This window comes from Erinaceus europaeus, chromosome 18 (assembly GCF_950295315.1).
Source record: "Erinaceus europaeus chromosome 18, mEriEur2.1, whole genome shotgun sequence".
NCBI lineage: Eukaryota > Metazoa > Chordata > Mammalia > Eulipotyphla > Erinaceidae > Erinaceus > Erinaceus europaeus.
In genome coordinates, this window is record NC_080179.1 from 45,949,702 (window position 1) to 45,973,331 (window position 23,630).

The window sequence follows — 23,630 nt, forward strand, 5'->3', positions numbered from 1 at the left end:
AAAGCAATCCTGAGACAATTACATGGGCCAATATCACCCCAGTTTAAACAAACAAAGGTTGACCAACCTGATCACAGCGGTTATGGTAGATCAGTGAATGGTAAAGTTGTTTCCTGCTGAGTTTCTAAAAACCAGGTCTCCATCCTCCAAGTCGCTCACAGTGTCTGTCATGTGGATGGTTGCAGTGGACCCAAGAGATCTGTCCCTTGTCCTGGTCCCTGAGACTTGGCACCTGCTGGGATCTCCTATGTGTGGAGGATATAAGGGCAGGTGGACCCCTTTGTGGGGGTCACATGAGGAGCAAGAGTTCTGGGCAGGGATGAAGGTTAGCTGCCAGGGCTCCAGGGTGTTATCACCAGGCACTTGTTGATAACACTGAGTTTCTGCAGCACTCTACCCCCTACCCTCGAGCATTCTGCATGGGGCCTAGGGGCATTCCGTTTTGCGAGTATCAGTGCTAGCCCAGCTTCCTTTATTGGTTCTGACACACATACCATATTCAGGCACACCTTGGTGGCCTCTGTCAACACTGCACACATGCCAGATTCAAATCTTACACATCTGGCCTTCAGCGAGGATTTCTGCTGGGTTACAGCCTTGGGACCCCCAGAAGGTGGCGCCGTGCCAACCCTTCACTGCCTGGGAATGCCACGATGGAGCAAGAAGTCTTGGAGTCCTGGCAGGTGGTCCCCTGAGCAGATTTGTGAACGTCCTCTCCTCCCTGGCAGGCTGAGGGCTCAGGGCACCAGTTCCATGGATGCAGGAGGAAAAACAAAGACTTAATGCTATCACGTGCCAGTCCTACAAACTTAGGAAGCTTCAGTGTCATTATCAGTCAAGGGGAGGGTGGTAAGACCAGCTTGGTGGTCCAAAGATCATGACATTTGTAAAAGAGCCTGGGAATTTCAAGTTGGATTGATATGGGTGAGACTTCCAGGTGAGCAATATTACATTCTGTAATATCAGTTTCCCCAGATAGTGGACATTGCTTTCTCATGAGCTGGTTATAGAGGTCTGAAGATAGCTCACCAGGTAGAGAACCCACTGTGTGAGAGACTCTGGGTTCAAACCCTGACACCACATGGGGCATTACAACACATGAAGAAGCTTCATGGTTGGAAGAACAGTGCTGTGTGATCTCAGTCACTCAGTATCCCTCTTTCTCTAAAATAAAATGGGGGAACAAAAAGTTAGTCTAGAAGTGATAACAGGTGCCTGGCCCAGGAGCACTTAAAAAATGAGGTGGTGATAAAAATCCAATGTGAGGGGCTGGGTGGTGGCACACTCAGTAGAATGCACATGTTATGTTTGAGGAGCCAGGTTTGAGTCCCCTGTCGGGGTGGGGGCAGGGTTTCATGAGTGGTGGAACAGTGCTGTAGGTATCTCTCTAGATGTCTCTCATTCTCTCTCTCTCTATATATATATGGAACAAAATAAAACACTAAATTTAAAAAAATCCAATGTGATAATTCTTGTCAAGTGCTGCACACATAATCCACTAATGGTGCTTGCTATTATTATGTCCTTTGTGTTAGTGCTTAGTGGGGTGGCTTCACACAGAATTGATGTCAGAATATGGGAGTTTGCAGGGAATAGTGAATTGTGACTGTCTCTTCCCCTTGCTATCTGGACAAGTCCCTGCAATGCTCTGGGTTTCCATTGGGTCAAGTCTGTGATTTCAGATCACACAGGCACAGAAGAGATGTGTGTTCCTATCAGATTGCATGGGTCCAGACCCTTTACTGGTCTGTGTCTATCATCTGCCACCACCAATTAGACATGTCACATGCATTAACAGCAGACCAAAGAGAGAGGCCATTCTGCTGGTGCTGCTTCCTTCTGGAGTCAGCTCTCTTGAGGAATCACGGAGATTTGAGAGGAAATGCTTCACTGGGTTGGTCTGAAGCTGAACACCGTGGGTGGTGGCGATGGTCCTCCATCTTGGTCTAGAGAAGGATACTCAGTACAACCCAAAACAGCTGGGTGGTCTTTTGCACCCTTAAGCTGTTGGCCCCACCTGTCATGTTGCCTTCCAGTGTGAGGAAACCTCAGGCAGCCAAGAGGTTTCTGACTCCATGTGCCCCTGGGCCAGACTCAGGATCTACCAGACAAACCCTTCTTCAGATATAGTGGAAAAGACTCAGATACAGTAGAAAATACTTTATTTATTTATTTTTTTTGAGTGAGTAGAATTTATTTATTTTAAATATTTATTCCTTTCGGTTGCTCTTATTGTTTTATGGATGTAGTTATTGTTGTTGGTGATGTCATTGTTGTTGAATAAGACAGAGAGAAATGGAGAAAGGAGGGGAAGACAGAGAGGGGGAGAGAAAGATAGACACCTGCAGACTGCTTGTGAAGTGACTCCCCTGCAGGTGGGGAGCCGGGGACTCAAACGAGTATCCTAAAGCCACTGGTCCTAGTGCTTTGCACCATGTGTGCTTAACTCACTGCGCTTCTGTCCGACTCCCAATTTTTAAAAATTTTATTAGTGATCTACAAAAACCATAAGATAACAGGGATTCAGTTCCACATTGTTCCCACTGCCAGAGTTCTGTGCCCCTATTCCTTCCATTGGAAACTGCAGTGGTTCTTCCAAGGTTATAGATATGGGTTGACTATTATTTCTATATCTATTTATCTATCTATCTATCTATCTATCTATCTATCTATCTATCTATCTCATCTATTTAGCCATCTTTTTTCTCATTTATTTTTCCTGTGCTTCTGCCTTCTCTTCCTTTCTGAGTCACACCTACATCTACTAATATTTCCAAATATCCTTCCTTTTTTCCTTTCTCTGATGGAATTGGAGTTCAGAATCCTCTGGAAAAAACACTTATATTATTATTATTATTATTATTATTATTATTATTATTATTATTATTATATTTATGAGGGAGAGAGGGAGACCAGAGTACTACACAGTCATATGTAGTTCTGGGACATTACATGTGTAAGAAACTCTGCTGAAATATCTTCCTGACCCCAAAGTTTTTCTCTTTCAGTGAACTTAAGCCAGGATCCCATGAGGCCTTTTTTTGACTAGGACTTGCCATTGGGTTCTGCCTTCAGCCTGTCAAGTCCAGTTATAGCAATAGTTCTAAGTTAGATGAAAGAACATCCCCATCCCATTCCCCTCACACTTTCCCAGAACCTGCATTACCTCCACAGAGGCACTAATTTTTGCTGTAGTTGCTTTTATAAGAGCTGCTTCCTAGAGTACATAAAGAATGATCCTAACAGATCTGTTGAGTGAATGAAAGTACCCAGCTGTGTGTGCGTGTGTGTGTGTGTGTGTGTGTGTGTGTGTGTGTGTGTGTGAAAGAGAGAGAAAGAGATTTAATATTGATTTTCAAGATTACAAGACCATAGGGGTATAGTTTTTAAAAAATATTTATTTATTCCTTTTGTTTCTCTTGTTGTTTTATTGTTGTAGTTATTATTATTGTCATCATTGTTGGATAGGACAGAGAGAAATGGAGAGAGGAGGGGAAGACAGAGAGGGGGAGAGAAAGACAGACACCTGCAGACCTGCAGACCTGCAGACCTGCTTCACCGCTTGTGAAGTGACTCCCCTGCAGGTGGGGAGCTGGGGGCTTGAACCGGGATCCTTATGCTGGTCCTTGCACTTTGCACCACCTGCGCTTAACCCGCTGTACTACCGCCCAGCTCCCATAGGGGTATAGTTTTACAACACTTCTACCACCCAAGTTTTGTGCCCTCAGTGATACTCCCAGTGATAATCACCATAGTTCTTTCAAGGTCTTAGATAGGACTTGATTATATTATATATAATATAATACGTTGCATATACTATTATATGTATAATATATAATATATATATATATATTCAAGTTTCTGTGTTTCAGTGTTGTATTCCACACATGAGTGAGATCATCTGGAAGCTACCATTCACTAAGCATAATTACCTCCAGTTTCACCAGTTTTGTCTCAAAGGACACAATATAGTCTCTTTATACTGAGTAGTAATCCATTAAGTATATGTCCCATGACTCCTTTCTTCTTGTATTTATAAGACTCAAATGAATGATATTTCTTCTACCATTAAAGCTTCCCCTCCCCTTACTCTATCAAAGTATGCTTAATAGGTTCTCCCTCACCCCCATATTAAAAAAAGACTTTTAATCAGGAAAGTGAGAAGGCACATGCCAGAGAAGCATGTGAGTCCTTTGGACAAAGATGGCTGACCCCAGGTGGCAGATAATGCCCATTTTTATTCACTTCATTTCCAAGGCACTCTTTTTTTTTCTAATTTTTTTTATATATTTATTTTATTTATTTATTCCCTTTTGTTGCCCTTGTTGTTTTATTGTTGTAGTTATTATTGTTGTTGTCGTTGTTGGATAGGACAGAGAGAAATGGAGAGAGGGAGGGGAAGACAGAGAGGAGGAGAGAAAGATAGACACCTGCAGACCTGCTTCACCGCCTGTGAAGCGACTCCCCTGCAGGTGGGGAGCCGGGGTTCGGACCGGGATCCTTATGCCGGTCCTTGTGCTTTGTGCCACCTGCGCTTAGCCCGCTGCACTACAGCCCGACTCCCTCCAAGGCACTCTTGCACCTATTACAATTTCTTTGTGTCTTTTCTTTTTCCTCTTCCCTCTCAGGGAGGTGAAACAGAACCTGACTTCTTCAGGTGTTCTTCAAATTGTCTTCCCTCTCAGTGTGTCAGTTCTGGGTCCTGTGAAACTGTTGCCCAGCTATTTCTTCATGACTGTGAGATTCCTTCTTTTATCTTTCTTTCTCTATTTGTTTCTCCCAGATACTCGCTTTCCCATGATCTTTCTGGTGTCCTGAGTCTACCCAGTAACCCATCAGACTGGTTGTTTTTGAATTCGGCAGGAAAGGGGGAGGCAGTGCACCAAGACTATCTGCTTGTCTACATGTTGGCTAATGTTCAAGCCACCCCTGCCCATGGTCCTCTAACTTTGAGTAAGAATATGAAGGGATCTAATTCCCTTCTTTGCAGCAATCATACTCTGACATAAATCTAAGGCACTCTTACACTTAATTATTCCTCTTATTTCCATTCCAGGCTTCTTATCACAGCTCCCAGGACTTTCCTGTCTGACCTCCACATACATTTGCAACCCTTTCCTCACCTGCTATGTGCTCAATTCACAGTTCATTGTTCCCTCAGCATGTTGTGCCTTTTGCGCGCCTCCTGAGACTTTGCTCAGACTGTTTCCTTCCACAAGAAGTTCCCTTCCCTGACTTTTTTGACACATCATCATCCCCAAGGCCTGATTGATTTGATAATTCCTCTAGTTCCTGTGGAATCAGCCACCCTCTTCTCCAATCCCATAGCATTTTGAGTCATATATTAATGACCCCATTTATGGAGTTTTTGCTGTAGTCTTTCATTCATATTTCACTTTCAGTAGGGATTATGATAGAACCTAATTCTTTGGAGTTTCCTTCTTTGCCTCATTCTACCCCACTCATCCTTGGAGCTGTATGTAACCTGATCCATGCCTAACTCTTTAGAACTTGGTCTGAGTGGACCTTTTCCCCCATGGTTCCACATTGGCACCCTAGTACCTTTTCTCCGCCGTGTAGCCTGTGGACTAGAAGCCTGGCATCCTCAGAAGCCTAGCATCCCCTTCTAGTCATTTTCCTTTAACAAGACCCTTTGGGGGTTCATACATGTGTCCAAGTTTGGGAACCCTGGGCTCAGTTTTCTAGGAGTTTGATCGAAACATTTGATGCTTTTAGCTGACTGCTGGGACAAAGCTCCACTGAACTAGTCCTTTGCCTCCCAGTGGCCAGAGAATGTTTCATTGCACCTTGGCTTGTCCTCAATCAGAATAAATGAGGGCAGTGTTCTTAATGTGCCAACCAGCAGGTTCTTCTCCTCTAATTCAATCCATATGTTTTCTGTGACTCCCTTTTAGGAATGTAAAAATAACCCTATTACCAACTCCTCCTCCAAGTAGCCTTTTCTCTGTAGCCAAGTTAAATCCAAATAGAACATCTGGAAATTCTATTTTGTTGCCTAATTTAAACCAGACTAAAACCAATCTGCATAAAAGTTTATGAACTTTCTGGAGCCTCACACCTTATATTTCCCCATCTGCAGCAGCCTGCAGTTTGGGGGCCAGAAGTAGAAAAAAAAATTGGCCATGTCTCCCTCTAGGATGGGGGAAAGTGTTTGTGGCTTTGTGTATTGGGGCAAGGAACTGAGCTGGTGGTGTAGTGAGTGGGATGAAGGGGGAGGACAGCAAGGGGGAACGGTTAGGACGAGATTTCCTTGTGTAAAAGGAAATCTGCAGGTAAAGTTAAAGGTCCTTTCACTTTTTGACTGAGGTGTTGGGTGGCAGAAAGAAGAAAAGAGAAGAGGGAATGCCAGACTAGGGAAGAAAAATGGGGTGCTGTGCAATTGGAGAGGGTAGTGTGTGTGTGTGTGGGGGGGGGGCTGAGGCACACAACAGCCAGAAAATACCTGGGAGGTGTATTTCAACAGCTGTCCATTGGATCCAAATGGCTCCAGACTCAGACAAGGTGAAAATACTTCTTGTCTTTTGTTATCCATTTGACTAGGGACCCACAGACTTGACTGAATGAAGAGAACAGAGAAAATCAACTCCAAATAAGGTAAGCAAGAGCCAGCAAGATCCCAGTCAAAACACCTAGAAGACTCTTTTTCGGTAGAAACTGACAAGCTGATCCTCAAATGTATGTGGTATTACCAAACACCTGGACTTGCTAAGTGAGTTTTAAGAAGAATGAAACTGGAAGACTTAGAGAACCCAATTTTAAGATTTGTTACAAAGTGCAGTAATCTAAGTGGCATGTTGTAAGCAGAAGTGTAGACATATCCATGACTTGAGTGGGAAGAAATCTGAAAAAAAGAATTAGATGCTTGAGAACTAGGGTCCAGGAGTGAGTCTTGAAACACTGCATTGTAAAAGCTCTCCATTGGTTCCTACAGGACTGACTGCCTCAGAGGCCATCATGGAGTTGTTATGATCCAGGATCAGACATTTAGAACCATGAAGCTGCCTTCATCATCCCACATGTCTCTTGATATCCAGGAAATTAAAAAGGGGACTCGACGCTGCTGTTGAAATTCTTACATCCTACGACTTTCCTCCAGAGATAAAGGAGGGGGAGAGACATACACCCTCACAAGCTTCCATTTTACTTCTGCTTTCCAAATCTTGATGGAATCTAAATTACATTCAGTTTAGCTGCTGTAGAGAGAACTCTGGGAATTTTTTTTTTTTTTTTTTGGATTTCCAGTAGTAAGGAGAATTACTCAAGAGGCAGGCCAAAAGTCAAACCCATCCATAACTTCTTATGATTCTAGAACTGCAGCTGCTCACTACACTTAGATGTGACTCCAACAGTAATCACCTTCTGCTGTTCCTGGTAGTCAGAGTTCAGTGCTACAGGGAGGTGCAATAAAAATATTGGCCAACAAACACCAGATACTATGCCAAAAGTTTTTATGGGTTACCTCGCACATGTTACAATGGGAAAGGACGCCGGCTCGAGGCCCCAGTCCCTACCTGAAGGGGGAAATCTTTGCAAGTGGTGAAGCAGTGCTGCAGGTGTCTCTCTTTCTCCCTCTCTATCTCCCTCTCCCCTCTCAATTTTTTTCTGTCGTATCCAATAAAATGGGAAAAAATGGCCTTCAGGCGAAGTGGATTCATAGAGCTGACACTGAGCCCCAGTGATAACCCAAAGACAAAAAAAAGGGGGGGAGGGGGAAAGAGAGACACTTACAGTCCTGCATCACCACTTGCAAAGCTTTCCCCCTGCATGTAGGAACCAGGAAGTCAAACCTGGGTCCTTGTGCATTGTAACATGTGCGCTTAACCAGATGCACCACTACCTGGCCCCTCAGAGGGGATACTTCATGAACACTGAAGCAGGTCTGCATGTGTCTTTCTCTCTCTCTCTCTATCTCCCACTCCCCTCTTAATTTCTCTCTGTCCCATCAAAGAAAAGTAGAAAGAAAAAAAAAATGAAAAAAGTGACCACTGGGAGCAGTGGATTCATAGTGCCAGCACCAAAATTGAAATGAAAAAATAAACCCTGTCAGAGAACTCTCTATAGAGTCCTTCCTGAACCTCTCCAGTTTCTGGTAACACCAAGCAGTCCTTGTCCTGTAACAGTGTCATTCCAACCTCTATCTCCACATTATCTCCTTCCTGTATCTCTCTTTGTCTCTTTGGTCTCATAAAGATCCTAGTGGTTGTCTCGGGTCCACCCTAACCCAGAAGGATCTCACCTGGAAATTAAAAAAAAAAAGTTACAGTTAAAAAAAAAAGCCATATTTTTACAAATGTGACAATATCCACAAGCTCTAGGGCGTAGAACTTGGGGACATATTTCTCTGGATAATGCAACTAAACCGCTATACCCACCATGTTGAAAATTTCATTGAATCCATTTCATCCAAGTGACTGTTCAGTAACCAAACATATAAAGTAGATGAAGAAGGGCAGACTTCCCACGAAAAGGGAATATCTCCACCGTGTAGGGACTGGGACATAAAGGGCAACTCCTATGGCCGACCTTCCATTTCTGGGAACCTCTGTCAAAGCATATTTGATAAGTCTTGCCCATAGTTGTTAGAAATAGAAATTCTTGGGAGTCGGGCTGTAGCGCAGCGGGTTAAGCGCAGGTGGCGCTAAGCACAAGGACCCGCATAAGGATCCTGGTTCAATCCCTGGCTCCCCACCTGCAGGGGTGTCGCTTCATAAGCGGTGAAACAGGTCTTGCAGGTGTCTATCTTTCTCTCCCTCTCTCTGTCTTCCCCCTCCCCTCTCCATTTCTCTCTGTCCTATCCAACAACAATGACAACAATAATAACTACAACAATAAAACAACAAGGGCAACAAAAGGGAATAAATAAATAAAAATAAATATAAAAAATATATATTAAAAAAAAGAAATAGAAATTCTTTTCTTTTAAAATTTGATTTATTATTTATTGCCACCAGGGTTGGCACTGAGCCTTTCAATTTCTGGCTGTCTCTAGCCAATAAATAAAGATAATAAAAAATTAAATTATCCCTACCTGAAAGTGAGGAGCAAAGGCTCAAACCCAGGTCCTTGCACATGGTAATTTGTGCCCTCAACCAGACACACCATCTCCTGCCCATCCTTACAGCCACTTTCTGACTTTAGACTCAGACTGTCAGGACTACAAGTAAGAGGTTAGCACACTGGTAGGGGGTGAGATACGCCAATTTGAAATCCTGAGTCTGATTCCCAGCACAGCACATGCCAGAGTGGTTCTCTGGTTCTTTCTCTCACAAACAACAAACAAACAAACATTTTTCCAATAGAGAAAACAAACTTGTGTTCTTTTAACACCAGTTAAATTAATTATGATAGCTTTTACAGGGGGAGCCTAAGGAAATTAGTACAACAGGTAGAGTCTCATTTATGGAAGAAATCTTTGAGCTTCAATTAAATTCTCCTAAAATTTGTAGTTAGTTTATGGGAATCCTATCCTTTATCTTTAGAGATTGAGTCCTCCATTCCTCCCTCTCTCCCTGCCTTCCTCCTTTATTTCCTCCTTCTCTTTCCCTCTTTCTTCCTTTCTTTCTTCCTTCCTTCCTTTTGAAGCAACCTTTTTTATTTTCCTTTATCGGTGAACTTCTCCCTAAATCTTTCTTGCTAATCCAAGTCTATGTTTCCCAAGACCACAAGGAAGAGTGGAAAAACATAGCTCTGGGGTCAGATAGATGTGGGGTGAAGTTCTGACTTTGCTGTGAAATCTTGGTCAAGCTTCTTAACCTCCTTGGTTTTTATTTTCATTATACAAATAAAAATATCAATATTGATTTTATAAATGAGGTGGATAAGATAATACGCTTAACATAATGTTCAATCATAGTAATTCTTACCCCTTCTTCCTTTTCTTCAAGACCCTCTCCCTGGAGGAATTCTTTGAGGAATGTTAGTTCTGATGTTCTTTTCCAGTGTGTTGCAATTGCTTTACTGACTTCAGTACCCTCAGACCAGCCTTGAATGAAAAGTAAGTCTTCACTTAACATCATTGCCAGCAGATTCTTAGGAATTATTACTGTAAGCAAAATGCCACGTAGTGAAACCAGTTTTTACTTCAAATTAAGGAAGAATTAAGTTCCTAGTTCCCATTTCTGATCATAAGAACTTCAGCAAACTTCTAAATAAAAACCAAAACACTTCCAGAATTAAACAATTATTTCCATGCATTTACTTATTCATTCATTTTTTTTATTTTAAAACACTCATTTTAATGAGGGAGAGAGGGAGAGAGAGAGAGAGAGAGAGAGAGAGAGAGAGATGAAGCAATGAAGCTTCAATGCATGGGGATCAAATTCAAACTTGGATCACATGGTAAAGCAGCATACTATCTAAGTGAGCTATTTCACGGATCCTAAAAAAATATTTTATTGATTTCATGAGAAAGGAAGGGAGGGAGTGAGAGAAAGAGAGTGAGAGGGAGTGAGAGAGACAACACAAGCATCGCTTTTGGTATATGTGAAGGTGTGGGTAGAATTTGTGACCTCAGGCTTGGAAGTACAGATTTCTACCACTGCACTATCTCTCAAGCTCCTTTCTTTCTTTCTTTCTTTCTTTCTTTCTTTCTTTCTTTCTTTCTTTCTTTCCTTTCTTTCTTTCTTTCTTTCCTTCTTCCTTCCTTCCTTCCTTTCTTTCTTCCTTTCTTTCTTTTTTTTCTTTCTTCTTTCCTTCCTTCATTCCTTCCTCCCTTCCTTCCTTTCTTTCCTTTTCTCTTTTTCTTTCTGTCTCTCTTTCTTTCTCTCCATTCCTCCCTCCTTCCCTCCCTCCCTTCCTTCCTTCCTTTCTCTCTCTTCCTTCCATTCTTAAATTATCTTTATTTATTTATTGTACACAGACAGCCAGAAATTGAGAGGAAAGGGGTTGATAGAAAGGGAAAGAGACACATAGACACATGCAGCCCTGCTTTCCCCCTGCAGGCAGGGCCCCGGGGCTCAAAACTGGGTTCTTGCACATTGTAACATGTGTGCACAAACAGGTGAGCCACTGCCTGGTCCCACCACCACTCTTTCCCAATATGCTTACTCCAGTTCAAGATCAGTGGTAGCTGGTGTCTACCCCAGCAGCCAAAGTTACAGAAGAATCTATATTTGGACAGGAAGCCCTTCACACACACACACACACACACACACACACACACACACACACACACACACACACACACACAGGACTGGGGCAATTGAGACACAGTGCAGTGAGCTTTATGTGTGCTGTCTTTGGGATGTGGGAAGAAACCCAAGTATCTAGGAGAAAATGTGTTGTATGCTTTACATTGGGTTGTTCTAGCTCTCCCCCTGCCAAGAAAATTGGATCAGTCCTGCTAGTTTCGCAGGCCCGCTTGGCCCCGCCCCAAGGAACCCCCGAGAGGGTTCCAGAGTTCCAGAGTTGCAGAGTTAGAGAGTGCTTGGCGCCGTCGCGGGGGAAAGAGGCAGCAGAGTTCTGTTTGGTGATTAGTTTGGTTTAGTTTATGAATCATTGTTCCTGAATAAAGAAATACAGCTTCCCTGCCCAGCCGTATGTCTCTGGTCATCTCTGTTACCCGCCCGTGAAGCTAGCCTGGCCAGCTAGAACCACCGAATTTTAACAACAGACAGGGTGAGTGTGCAAGCTCCGTGGCTCCATCTGGGCACAGAGTTTTTTTTCTTATCAAAGTGATGACAAGATTGCCACGAATGAAGCAAACTTTTGGAGGTCCTGCAGGTCTTGCTTGCTGATTCCTACAGGCAAACACACCTCCAGTGATCTGCCATCCCCTTTGCATGTACTCCATCAACTAGTGACAGGAAGGGACTAAGTGGGACCCTAGATGAATCTGGGTGGCCGCTGCACTTCTTAACTCTCCCTGAACTTCCATTTTCAGAGAGCCAGCATGCAGAAACCCTGCTTAGTCATGGGGTGCACTGAGATGCATGCCTTCTACAAGTGGGGGCTGTTGCCTGTAAATGGAGTAGAAACTCATTAGTCCTCACTCTGCCCTCTTGCAAACACAATAATGCATTTCTTAAAAAAAAAAAAAGAACCTGTCACTTTTGCCCCATTTCTTCGTGGTTTCTGCACAACCTTACGGAATGGGAGCCTCATTACGAAGACTTTATTAAGCTTGCAAAACAGACGAGGAAGTGCAGCAAGCAGCACAGCGGAGCTAAACTTGCCAAAATAAATGAACAAAGCACATCCTGATGCCTGAACCCTCCGGGAATGGAAGCCCAGGAGACCTAGGAGACTATTAGCAGGCGACTTTATTAACTTCACTCGTGGGGATGTTAACCTGGGGCGCCGCCCCCAGATGCTGCCACTGTAGGCTCCAGGTTCACCTCCTCCTCCATCCTGGCCCCTAGGCTTCCCCTTCAATGATGGGTAGTCTTCCACTTGCTCCTTTTGCTGTGTGATCCTGAGGTCAGAGTCTCTGTTTGGGTGTGTCCTTTGCTGAGATGAGCACCCACAGTCTGGGGGGACAATGTGGTGAGAGGCTGCAGCGGGGGTGCAGAGAAGGCAGCAGAGCAGACTTTAGTTTGCCCAGTTAGGTCGGGCAGATTCCTCTCACATCAGCTTGCTGTCCTGTTACCCCATCTCAGACTGTCCCGTCCTTGAAAACAGGTGAACACAATGTATTTTTTTCCCTCCTTTTTTGCCTCCAGGGTTATCGCTGGGGCTTAGTGCCTGCACTATAAATCCACTGCTCCTGGAGGCCATTTTTTTCCATTTTATTGGATAGGGCAGAGAGAAATTGAGAGGGGAGGGGGAGATAGAGGGAGAGAGAAAGAGAGACACCTGCACAAGAATCTGCTCAAGGATCCCAATTTGAGTCCCTGGTTCCCCACTTATGCGGGGGGTCACTTCACAAGTGGTGAAGCAGGTCTGCAGGTGTCTATTTTTCTCTCCCCTTCTCTGTCTTCCCCTTCTTTCTCAACTTCTCTCTGTCCTATGCAAAAAAAAAAAAAAAAAAGGCCTCCAAGAGCAGTGGATTCATAGTTCAGGTATTGAGCCCCAAGGATAACCCTAAGAAGCCAAAAAAAAAAAAAAAAGCTTTATTCATCTCTTTGGATATCGTCTCACACAATGTTAAATGGATTAGGGCAAGGCTGCATGGCTGCATGGTTGCATGGCTGCATGGCTGCATGATGTGAGGACAAACGGCCCTAGCAGAGCAGGACTGAGGAAGGAATTTCAGAAGTGAGGTTGCATAGCAAAAGCTAGAAATACAAGCTGGCTTAGAAAAGAGAGGGTAGGGATTTGATGATGCCTTTCTGGGATCTAATGATGAAGTTTATAGAGTCTTTACACAACCTCACAACTGTGGAATGCAACCCTGTGAGGATTCAAACTTGTCTACCTCAAGGAGAACAAATTCATTGCACACATTCTGTAGCTACTCTTGGCACCTGTTGCAGACATCATCAGTCAATCACTTGTTTTTCCCTAGTGAGCCAGGGTGCAGCCTAGGACCCAGTCATCAGGAGGGGGAGTGCAAGCTGGACTCTATCTGCCTAAGTCTGATCTGACTTTCCATGTATTTAGAGACAGGGAAGCCCAGGTAAGACTTACAGAAGCCTCTAAGTCAGTTTGTAGTAATCTTTATATGGGAACTTTGTTCTCCTGTCTCTGACTCCTTTGTTTTATATACCAAGACCATGAAAGAAAATAGAAAAGAAATTAAAAAAGAAGCACTAATTGTTCACCAGCTGCCAGCTGTCACCCAGCAGTGAGCACTTGCTTTTCACTCACTCCTCCTGTGTATAGGATTCTTGTTTTACTGTAATTGACAGTTTACTTCCCTGTTTTCCTAAAACTTCACTTTAGAGAATCTGCTTCCACTTTCATCATCTGCTGCTACCAAGTGTGAGAGAAAGGAAGACTGGAAAGTGTTCTTAGGGCGGCCCAGGAGGTTGTGCAGTGGTGGAGGGCTGGACCTGCAAGTGTGAGGGCCTGAGTTTGAGGCCTGGTACTGAATACGCCAAACGTTTCTCTCTCTCTCTCTCTCTCTCTCTCTCTCTCTCTCTCTCTCTCTCTCTCTCTCCTTTCTACATTTTTGTTTATTTTTATATTACAGAATTACATGTTGACAGGGGTTTGAATCCATACCATTCCCACCACCAGAGTTCTTAATCTTCACTCTCCCCACTGCAATCCACCACAGTTCCCCTAAAGTTGTAGACATGGGCCAACCATCTTCTCTACAACTATCTATCCACATTTATACATAGTTGCCCTTCTTTTTCTGATTCAATCCTCTCTTCCCCTGTAAGCCACTCATGACATCATAACTACCTCCATATAGCTCTCTCCTTTTCCTCCTCTCTCTCTGGGTGCTGATGGAGCTGGAGTGCAGAGTCCTCTTATCTTCATCCTATCACTTCTCTCCCGCTGGGAGTATGGATCAAGGTTGTTTATGGGGAGCAGAAGGTAAGAGTTCTGGCTTCTGTAGCTGCTTCTCCACTAAACATGGGCATTGACAAATCGATCCATATCCCCAGCCTGTTTCTGTCTTTCTCTAGTGGACCAGAGCTCTGGACATGCAAGGGTCCAGGACACATTGGTGAGGTTGTCTGCTCAGAGAAGTTGGGATGGAGTCACAGTACCATCTGTAACTTGGTGTCTGTCTATATGTCTATATATATATATATATATATATATATTTTTTTTTTTTACCAGAGAACTGCTCAACTCTGGCTTGTGATGGTATGGGAGATTGAACATGGGACCATGGAGCCTCTGGCATGAAAGTCTGTTTGCATAACCATTATGCTACCTAGCCCCACCCCCTTCTTGAATAAAATGATTAAGAGTGTTGTTAGGGAGGCTGACAACAGAAGAGGAAGACTGGGTATCTGTGTCTCTAAATGGCATGGAGGCTGCATCTTCATAGACAGTCCTCATTGCCACAGAGAATCACACAGCCTCCAACAGAGCTGCACATCTTCATGAGAAAGGGATTTCTCTAATTCGCATGAAAATTGGGTCATGCCCTTCCACCTCTGCACCCTATAAAGAATTTTGGCCCATACTCACAGAGGCTTAAAGAATAGGAAAGCTTCCAATAGAGGGGATGGGACATGAAACTCTGGTGGTGGGAACTGTGTAGAATTGTACCCCTCTGTTATTTTAAAATCATGTTAAACATTATTAAAAAAATAATAAAAAATTTTTAAAAATTGGGTCATGCTTCTTTTTTTTTTTTTTTCCCCCTCCAAGCTTATTTCTGGGGCTTGGTGCTGGCACTACGATTCCACTGCTCCTGACAACCATTTTTCTAACTTTTTAAATTTAATTTAATATATTTTAAAATGTATTTATTGTGGTCCTGGAGGTGGCTCAGTGGATAAAGCATTGGACTCTCAAGCACGAGGTCCTGAGTTCAAACCCTGGCAGCACATGTACCAGAGTGATGTCTGGTACTTTCTCCCTCTCTTCCTGTCTTTCTCATTAATAAATAAATAAAATATTTAAAAAAAGAAAGAAAATAATTTAAAAATTATTTATTTTCCCTTTTGTTGCCCTTGCTGTTTTTTAATTGTTGTTATAGGTATTATTGTTGTTGTTGTTATTGATGTTGTCATTGTTGGATAGGACAGAGAGAAGTGAAGAGAGGAGGGGAAGACAGAAAGAGGGAGAGAAAGATAGACACCTGTAGACCTGCTTCATCACCTGTGAAATGACTCTCCTGCAGCTGAAGAGCCAGGGAAGAACTAGAATCCTTATGCTGGTCCTTGCACTTTGCATCACGTGTGCTTAATCAGCTGTGCTATCATCCAACCCCCCTTCTCATTTTTTTTTTTTATTGAACAGGACAAAGCAGAGAAATTGAGAGAGGAGAGAAAGATAGAGAGGGAGAGAGAAAGATAGACACCTGCAGATCTGCTTCACCTTGCAAGGGTGGGGTGGGGTGAGAGTGGCTAAACTGGAATCTTTGCTCAGGTCCTTTCACTTTGTACTGTGTGCTTAACCTGGTATACCTGGCTTCCAAGGGTCATGCTTCTCTTCATTGCTACCTTTGTCCATGTTCTATCCATATATATATCCATATATATATATATATATATATATATATATATATATATTTGTGAAAAATGCTCAACCAATTTCTAAACAGGGCGGAATCTTTAAATGGACCCTTTGTCTAAAGTGTGTGTGTGTGTTTGTGTGTAGCTAAAAGAAGGTTCTATGACTCCCTGTCTCCCTACAACTGACAGATCCACAGGGAGCTAACTGCATTTGGGAAACCAAGGACTTGCTGCCTTAAGGATCTCCAGACCAGACCAGCTCAAGAGACACCAGCAGCCTCTCCTTAAGCAGAGGGCTCCTCCAGGGACACTACTGTTAGCAATAATGACTCAGCTGTAGGATTCTGTTATTTTCTGCCATCATATTCAGCAATTCTGGCAATCATTCTTATTGGCAACCCATTTCACAGATGTAAACACTGACTGTACCAGAGAAACCCAGAGACCTGCCTGGTGCCACACAGCAGGCTGGCTCAGACACACTGGTATCTGAGTCCCCTGCCTATAAGCAGAATGTCTCCTTGTCCCCCAAGACTGCTGGTGGAACTGGCATAGGCTGACCCAGTTCAGGCTGGATAACTCCCATGAGTCCCTGAACTTCCTGCTCAACTGAGTGGAAGACAATCATCTTTCAGAACAGCAATGGAACATCACTACACTGTATGTGGAGCAGAGTTTTGGGGCATTGCTCTTTTAAAGTCATTTTCTTTGCCTTCAGGGTTATTGCTGGGGCTCAGTGCCTGCACTACGGATTCACTGCTCCTGGAGGCCATTCCCTCTCCCCCTCCTTTTTTTGCCCTTATTTATTGTTGCTGTTGTTACTATTAATGCTGTTATTGCTGTCATTGTTGTTAGATAGGACAGAGAGAAATTGAGAGAGGAGGGGAAGACAGAGAGGAGGAGAGAAAGACAGACACCTGCAGATCTACTTCACTGCTTGTGAAGCGACCTCCCTGCAGGTGGGGAGCCGGGGGCTCCAATGGGGGATCCTTAAGCTAGTTCTTGCACTTTGCGTCATGGTGCGCTTAACCCGCTGTGCTATCACCAGACCCCCTTAAAGTCATTTTTAATGAGAGTAGGTAATGGCTCACAGTACAGTTGGTGACACCTGGGTACAATTTCTCATCTGGCTTTGAAAGGTCTTTGCAGAACACTCTCTCCCCCAGCTTAGGTGCTTTTCCATCACCATGCACCAGGACTCCAAGGCTCTCTCCACCCCTTCCCATCCTCTCCTTCCCCAGTCTTTTGTTTTGGTACAATACAGCTTGCCCACACCAAGTGTTTGTTGTTATTGCTGTTCTTCTTTCATAAGTCTTTAAGATAGAGATAACCAGAAATAGAGAGGGAAGGGGAAGGTAGAGAGGGAAAGAAACAGAGAAAATACTTGCAACCCTACTTCACCACTCACAAAGCTTCCCCCCTGCAGATGGGTACTAGGGGCTTGAACCTGGGTCCTTGCACACTGTAACCTGTGTGCTCAAACACATGCACCACCACTTGGCTCCTCAAGTATTTGTTCTTAAAAATGCTTATTTTGGGGTCCGGGTGGTAGCACACCTGGTTGAAATCATGTGTTACAGTGCACAAGAACCCAGGTTCGAGCCCCTAGTCCCCACCTGCAGGGGGAAAACTTTGAAAGTGGTGAAGCAGAGTTGCAGGTGTCTCTCTGTCTCACTTCATCTTTATCACCCCCTTGCCCCTTGATTTCTGGCTATTTCTATCCAATAAATAAATAAAGATAATTAAAAAAATTAAAAGATGCTCATTTTGATGGTAGCTATTGGTGATGCTGGGACCACTTCTATCCCCAAGCACCACTGCAGGGAGGAGGACACCCTGAAGCACAGTGCCATCTTCTAAGTGTGTGATGGGGAGTCTTGAGAGGCATCCAGCCTACGCATGAGTATAAAATACACAGGCATATGACAACACAAGGGTTCAAAGCTGACCGATGCCCAAGTTATTCTAGAGAGAAGTGTCTTTCACATTCATTCTCTCTCATAAAAGATGTTAGCAAAAGCAGGGTTCTTAAAATCTGCAGGTTACTTATGTTAGCATTTAACAACCACCACCATCAGGAAGCTAGTGCTGACATGTGACCTATATTTTTCTTGTCTGTTCCCTCCTTCCGGGATTCCATGGAGAGAGAGAACAGCTGTCCACCTGCTCACAGATGAAAATAGTTTTGTTTCCCTCTCTCCTTTTCTAAAAGTTCAAGAGTAACAATTGGCCTGCTTTCATAAGACCTGCTTGCAAACTTATTCCAAACCTTTTCTGAATCTCTCGCATCACTCTTGAATTGTGATAGTTCAAAGAAGTTTGTAATACTTAAGTGGGTGTTTTATCCCAGACACTGCACTTCCCTCCATTCTGTGCAGCCCCTGCCAAAACGAACAGTCACAGGAATCAACAGCCAGAGACGGAATTTGTGGCTTCTATTTTACTTGTAGTCCACTATCTACAGTATATATTCTTCCCTCTTATTCCTTTATCTGGATTATTGTTGTATTTTAGAATCCAGTTTAAGCTGCTTCCTTGTTGATTCTAATCATGAAGATTACAGTCACTCATGCAACTTGACACATGGATGTTCAAAGCTACACATTTTCTTTTTATACTAAAATAGAGCTCCTATATATATATATTCTCCTTTGATGTATGCAAAACAAAAACTGATAATATCTATAAGGCATAATTCTGATCTTTGCTCACAAAATTAAGAAATTTTTGATAATATATGCTAGAGCGTTTATGCAGAACTTTTGAGAGCATAATTTAAGAAAGAAGGTGTTGTGTATGTGTTCATAGTAGTAAGAGTGAAGATTTTCTGGAACCAACAGCATTGTAAGTACTTTATATAAATCATTGAAAATAGGTCATCAGTAAAATAAAACCTGAAGAAAGCATAGATGGGCAAGAGATAGAGGTGTCAGAAGATATTTCTGGAGGGAGGATTTGAGTTGTTCCTAACTCCAACTCGGGTTTCTCTGGTCTTAAGCTTGACCTTTTCTCCACAAAATGCTTTCTGGTTTGTGAAGGGTTGCATTTTAAAAAATTAATTAATTAAAATATATATATATATATTTTTTGCTGGGAGTTGGGCGGTAGTGCAGTGGGTTAAGTGCATGTGGTGCAAAGCACTAGGACCGGCGTAAGGATCCTGGTTCGAGCCCCTGTATCCCCACCTGCAGGGGAGTTACTTCACAAGCATTGAAGCAGGTCTGCAGGTGTCTATCTTTCTCTCCCCCTCTCTGTCTTCCCCTCCTCTCTCCATTTCTCTCTGGCCTATCCAACTACAATGACATCAGTAACAACAATAATAACTACAATAATAAAACAAGGGTAACAAAAGGGAAAATAAATAAATATTAATTTTTTTGCCTCCAGGGTTATTGCTGAGGCTCAGTGCCTGCAGTAGGAATCCACTGCTCCTGCTAATTTTTCCTTTTTGTTGCCCTTGTTGTGTATTGTTGTTGTTGTTATTATTATTGCTATTGCTGTCATTGTTGATGGATAGGACAGAGAGAAATATATAGAGGAGGGTAAGACAGAGAGGGTGAGAGAAAGATAGACACCTGAAGACCTGCTTCATTGCTTTGTGAAACGACTCTCCTGCAGGTGGGGAGCTGGGAGCTTGAACCGGGATCCTTATGCTTGCCCTTTCATTTCTTGCCATGTGCGCTTAACCTGCTATACTATCACCTGGCCCCCAAAGGGTTACATATTTAGAGAGAAGAAAATTCATAGACATTCTTTATTATTATTTATTGGATACTGACAGCCAGAAATTGAGAGGGAAAGGGGAAATAGAGAAAAAGAGAGAGACACTTGCAACACTGCTTTACCGCTTGTGAAGCTTTCCCCTTATAGGTGGGAACCAGGGGCTCCAGTTGGGATCCTTGCACATTGTAACATGTGTTCAACCAGGTCTGCCACCACCCAGTCCCTTGATAGACATTCTCAGGTAGAGAAGTCTTGTTCATGTTGTAGCAGGATGCCATTTAGCAGAGGATTCTGTTTCCATCCAGGTGAATTTTGGGCAAGGGGTGAGTATACAAGGGTGTGGGCCAGATTTAGCAAAATGATTTGATATCCACAGAAAGGCAACAGGCAAGTCATTGTAGATGTGTCTTTTCCTTTCAAGACTCCACATTCCTGGGCCCATGTGCATCTATCATGTAACAGTGAGGATGTCTGTATTTTATTATTATTATTATTGCAAATTAGAAAATGATCTGTGAAGAAATCAAATGTCAGGACTACAGATTCAGCCTCTGGCTCTGGGAGTGGAATTGGAGCAAAACCCCTCAAACTAACTCAGCTGGAAAATGAGGACTCACATTGAGCTGGCACTGTTCCCCGATCTGCTCTCGTTCTAAAGGGGAGAGACTTTCAGACACACTTTCTCCTGCAGCTCAGGTAGTCTCTGTTGTAGTAATTGCTCCCAAGCAAGAGCCCCACTGTAAAAAGCAACAGACATTCCCAATGACTGTTTCTCTGCTAGACAGAAGCAGTACAGTGAAGGACTTCAAAATGAGGGCATGGCTCTACCTACAGAAATCTTTGAGTCCTTAGAGGAGTTGGGCATGGAAATAAGTAACTAGGGGAGATAGCACAGAGGTTTGTTTATGCAACGGATTTGTTTTGTTTTGTTTTGTTTTTCCCTCACTGGGGCTTGGTGCCTGCACTATGAATCCACTGCTCCTGGAGGCCATTTTCCCCCATTTTGTTGCCCTTGTTGTTGGATAGGACAGAGAGAAATCAAGAGAGGAGGGGTGGCAGACAGGGGGAGAGAAAGACAGACACCTGCAGACCTGCTTCACAGCTTGTGAAGGAACCACCCTGCTGGTGGGGAGCCAGAGGGCTCGAACCTGGTTCCTTAAGCTAGTCCTGGTTTGCACCATGTGTGCTTAACCCGCTGCACTACCACCTGACTCCCTATGCAACAGATTTTTTAAGTTTGAGTTTCCGAAGTTACACCCACCACACTAGAGGAAGCCTTAGTTCTGTGGTGTCTCACTCTGTCTGAAAAGTTGGCTTAGAGCAGTGAAGTCTTGGTTATAAAAAGAACAACAAATAAAAGAAGACAATATCAAGATGCTGTGTTCTATATGATTCTAGCTATATAGCATTCTGGACCGTGCAAAATTATAGAGTTGACAACAAACAAACAAACAAAACCCCCAAATCAATGTTTACTGAGGGTTTGAGGAAGGATGAGAAGGATGAGAGGGAATAATAATGGAACACAGGGAATGTTAGGACCATGAAATAATTAAAAAATGTATTTTACTTACAGGTGTTGGGCAGTGGCACACCTGGTTAAGCGCACATAGTATGAAGCACAAGGACCCACACGATCCAGGTTTGAGCAGGGGCAACACTTTGCAAGTAGGTCTGCAGTCTTCATATGTCCATCTTTCTCTCTCCCTCTCTATCCCCTTCCTCTCTCAATTTCTCTCTGTTCTTTCCCTTAAAATGCAAAAAAAAAAAAAAAAAGACCATTAGGAGCTTTGTAGTGCCAGTACTGAGCTCCATCGATAACCTTGGAGGCAAAAATAAAATAAGATAAAAAAATATATATATTTTTTTCCTTTTTGTAGAATCTTTTGTCTACATATTTTAATTTCTTTTTTTTATTTAAGAAAGGATTAATTAACAAAACCATAGGGTAGGAGCGGTATAATTCCACACAATTCCCACCACCCAATCTCCATAACCCACCCCCTCCCCTGATAGCTTTCCCATTCTCTATCCCTATGGGAGCATGGACCCAGAGTCATTGTGGGTTGCAGAAGGTAGAAGGTCTGGCTTCTGTAATTGCTTCCCCGCTGAACATGGGCGTTGACTGGTCGGTCCATACTCCCAGTCTGCCTCTCTCTTTCCCTAGTAGGATGGGTCTGTGGGGAAGCGGAGCTCCAGGACACATTGGTGGGGTCTTCAATCCAGGGAAGCCTGGCCGGCATCCTGATGACATCTGGAACCTGGTTACTGAAAAGAGAGTTAACATACGAAGCCAAACAAATTGTTGAGCAATCATGGACCCAAAGCTTGGAATAGTGGAGAGGAAGTGTTAGGGGGGTTCTCACTGCAAAGTCTAGTGTACTTCTGCTTTCAGGTATATATTTTGCAGTAGTTTACGGATACGTGTGAACATATGCTCTCTCTCACAGAAACTGGTGTATATCTAGGTTTTGGGACTTTGTTAGAAAGTGAACCACCTGAGATGGAATTAGAGTATACTATGAAAGGAAAGTTCTCACCCGAGTAATGAAGCTGAAGGGTTGTCATTCCACACTTGAAGTCTCTGGACACAGTCTGAAGTGAAGCATGTTGAGGTGGCAATCGTTGCGTTGGTTAGGTTGTGATCGGCAGATGCAATATTATTTGATATGGATTGGGAGATGCATAAGGGAAAGTGGGCCCTATCCAATGGTTCCAGGATTGGGGGAAGTAGAGGCTCTATAGTGGAGATGTGAAGTTCCTGCTGTCTTAGGGTTCAAAAAGACAATCTATAGTTAATGTTATCATCACATTATTTGGTAATTGGGTTAACTTTGAAAAGTCCTTTTGTTAGGGTTTGCTGGACAGTACCCAGTATCTTGTATATAGCTGTGCTATTGGTTGCTGATAAAAAATATTTTATGGGAGTTGGGTGGTAGCGCAATAGGTTAAGTGTGAAGCCCAAGGACCAGCGTAAGGATCCCAGTTTGAGCCCCCACTCCCCACATGCAAGAGAGTCTCTTCACAAGCAGTAAAGCAGGTCTGTAGGTGTCTATCTTTCTCTACCCCTCTCTGTCTTCCCCTTCTCTCTCCATTTCTCTCTGTCCTATCCAACAAGGACGATAATAATAATAACTACAACAATAAAACAACAATGGCAATAAAAGAAAATAAATAAATATAAAATATTTTACTTATTCATTTTGAAGTGAATGAGAGCTATTGAGAGAAAGAGACAGTGGCCCAGGGGTTGGTGCAGTGGATGGAGCATTGGACTCTAGAGTGGAAGGTCCTGCGTTCAGTCCCTGGAAGTGCATATACTGAAGTGATGTATCAATCTTTCTCTGTCTCTTCCTATCATTCTCGTAAATAAATAAATGAATATCTGTAAAAAAATTAAAGAAAGAAACAGAGACCAGAGCACTGCTCATCTCTGGCATTTTTTGGTATGGTGATTTGAACCTGAGACTTCAAAGCTTCAGGATTGAAAGTCTTTTGCTTAACTATTATGCTGTCTCTCCAGCCCATGAAGTAATATTTCCATATAATTCTACAGTAGTGAATACATGCCATATATTTGTCAAAAACCATGGGATTTATGATCTAACCAAAGGATGAACATTAGTGTAAAAGATAGATTTTGGTGAATAATAGTGTATCAGTATCAGCTCATCAGTTACAGTCAAGGCACCAAATAAAACAAAGCCAGATGCAAAAAATTATATATATATATATATATAAGAAATTGGAGTTTGCACAGGGGTATGTGGGAACTCATTTTTTTTTCTTGGAACTCTTGCTTTTCATTATGTTTTTCTGTAAATGAAAAACTGCTGAAAAAGGACTAGTTAAAAAATTATGTTC

The 23,630-nt window shown here is 43.0% G+C and overlaps 1 long non-coding RNA gene across 1 annotated transcript in view; it reads left to right on the forward strand.

Annotated features, from left to right (window-relative positions):
* Positions 1 to 17,406, forward strand: part of LOC132534326 (uncharacterized) — a 65,037-nt gene extending 47,631 nt beyond the window's left edge. Inside the window, exons 4-6 of the long non-coding RNA XR_009546050.1 lie at positions 6,562 to 6,615; positions 9,906 to 10,015; positions 16,233 to 17,406. This is a non-coding gene — a long non-coding RNA (uncharacterized LOC132534326). The remainder of the gene's footprint in view (positions 1 to 6,561; positions 6,616 to 9,905; positions 10,016 to 16,232) is intronic.
* The last annotated feature ends 6,224 nt before the right edge of the window (positions 17,407 to 23,630 follow it).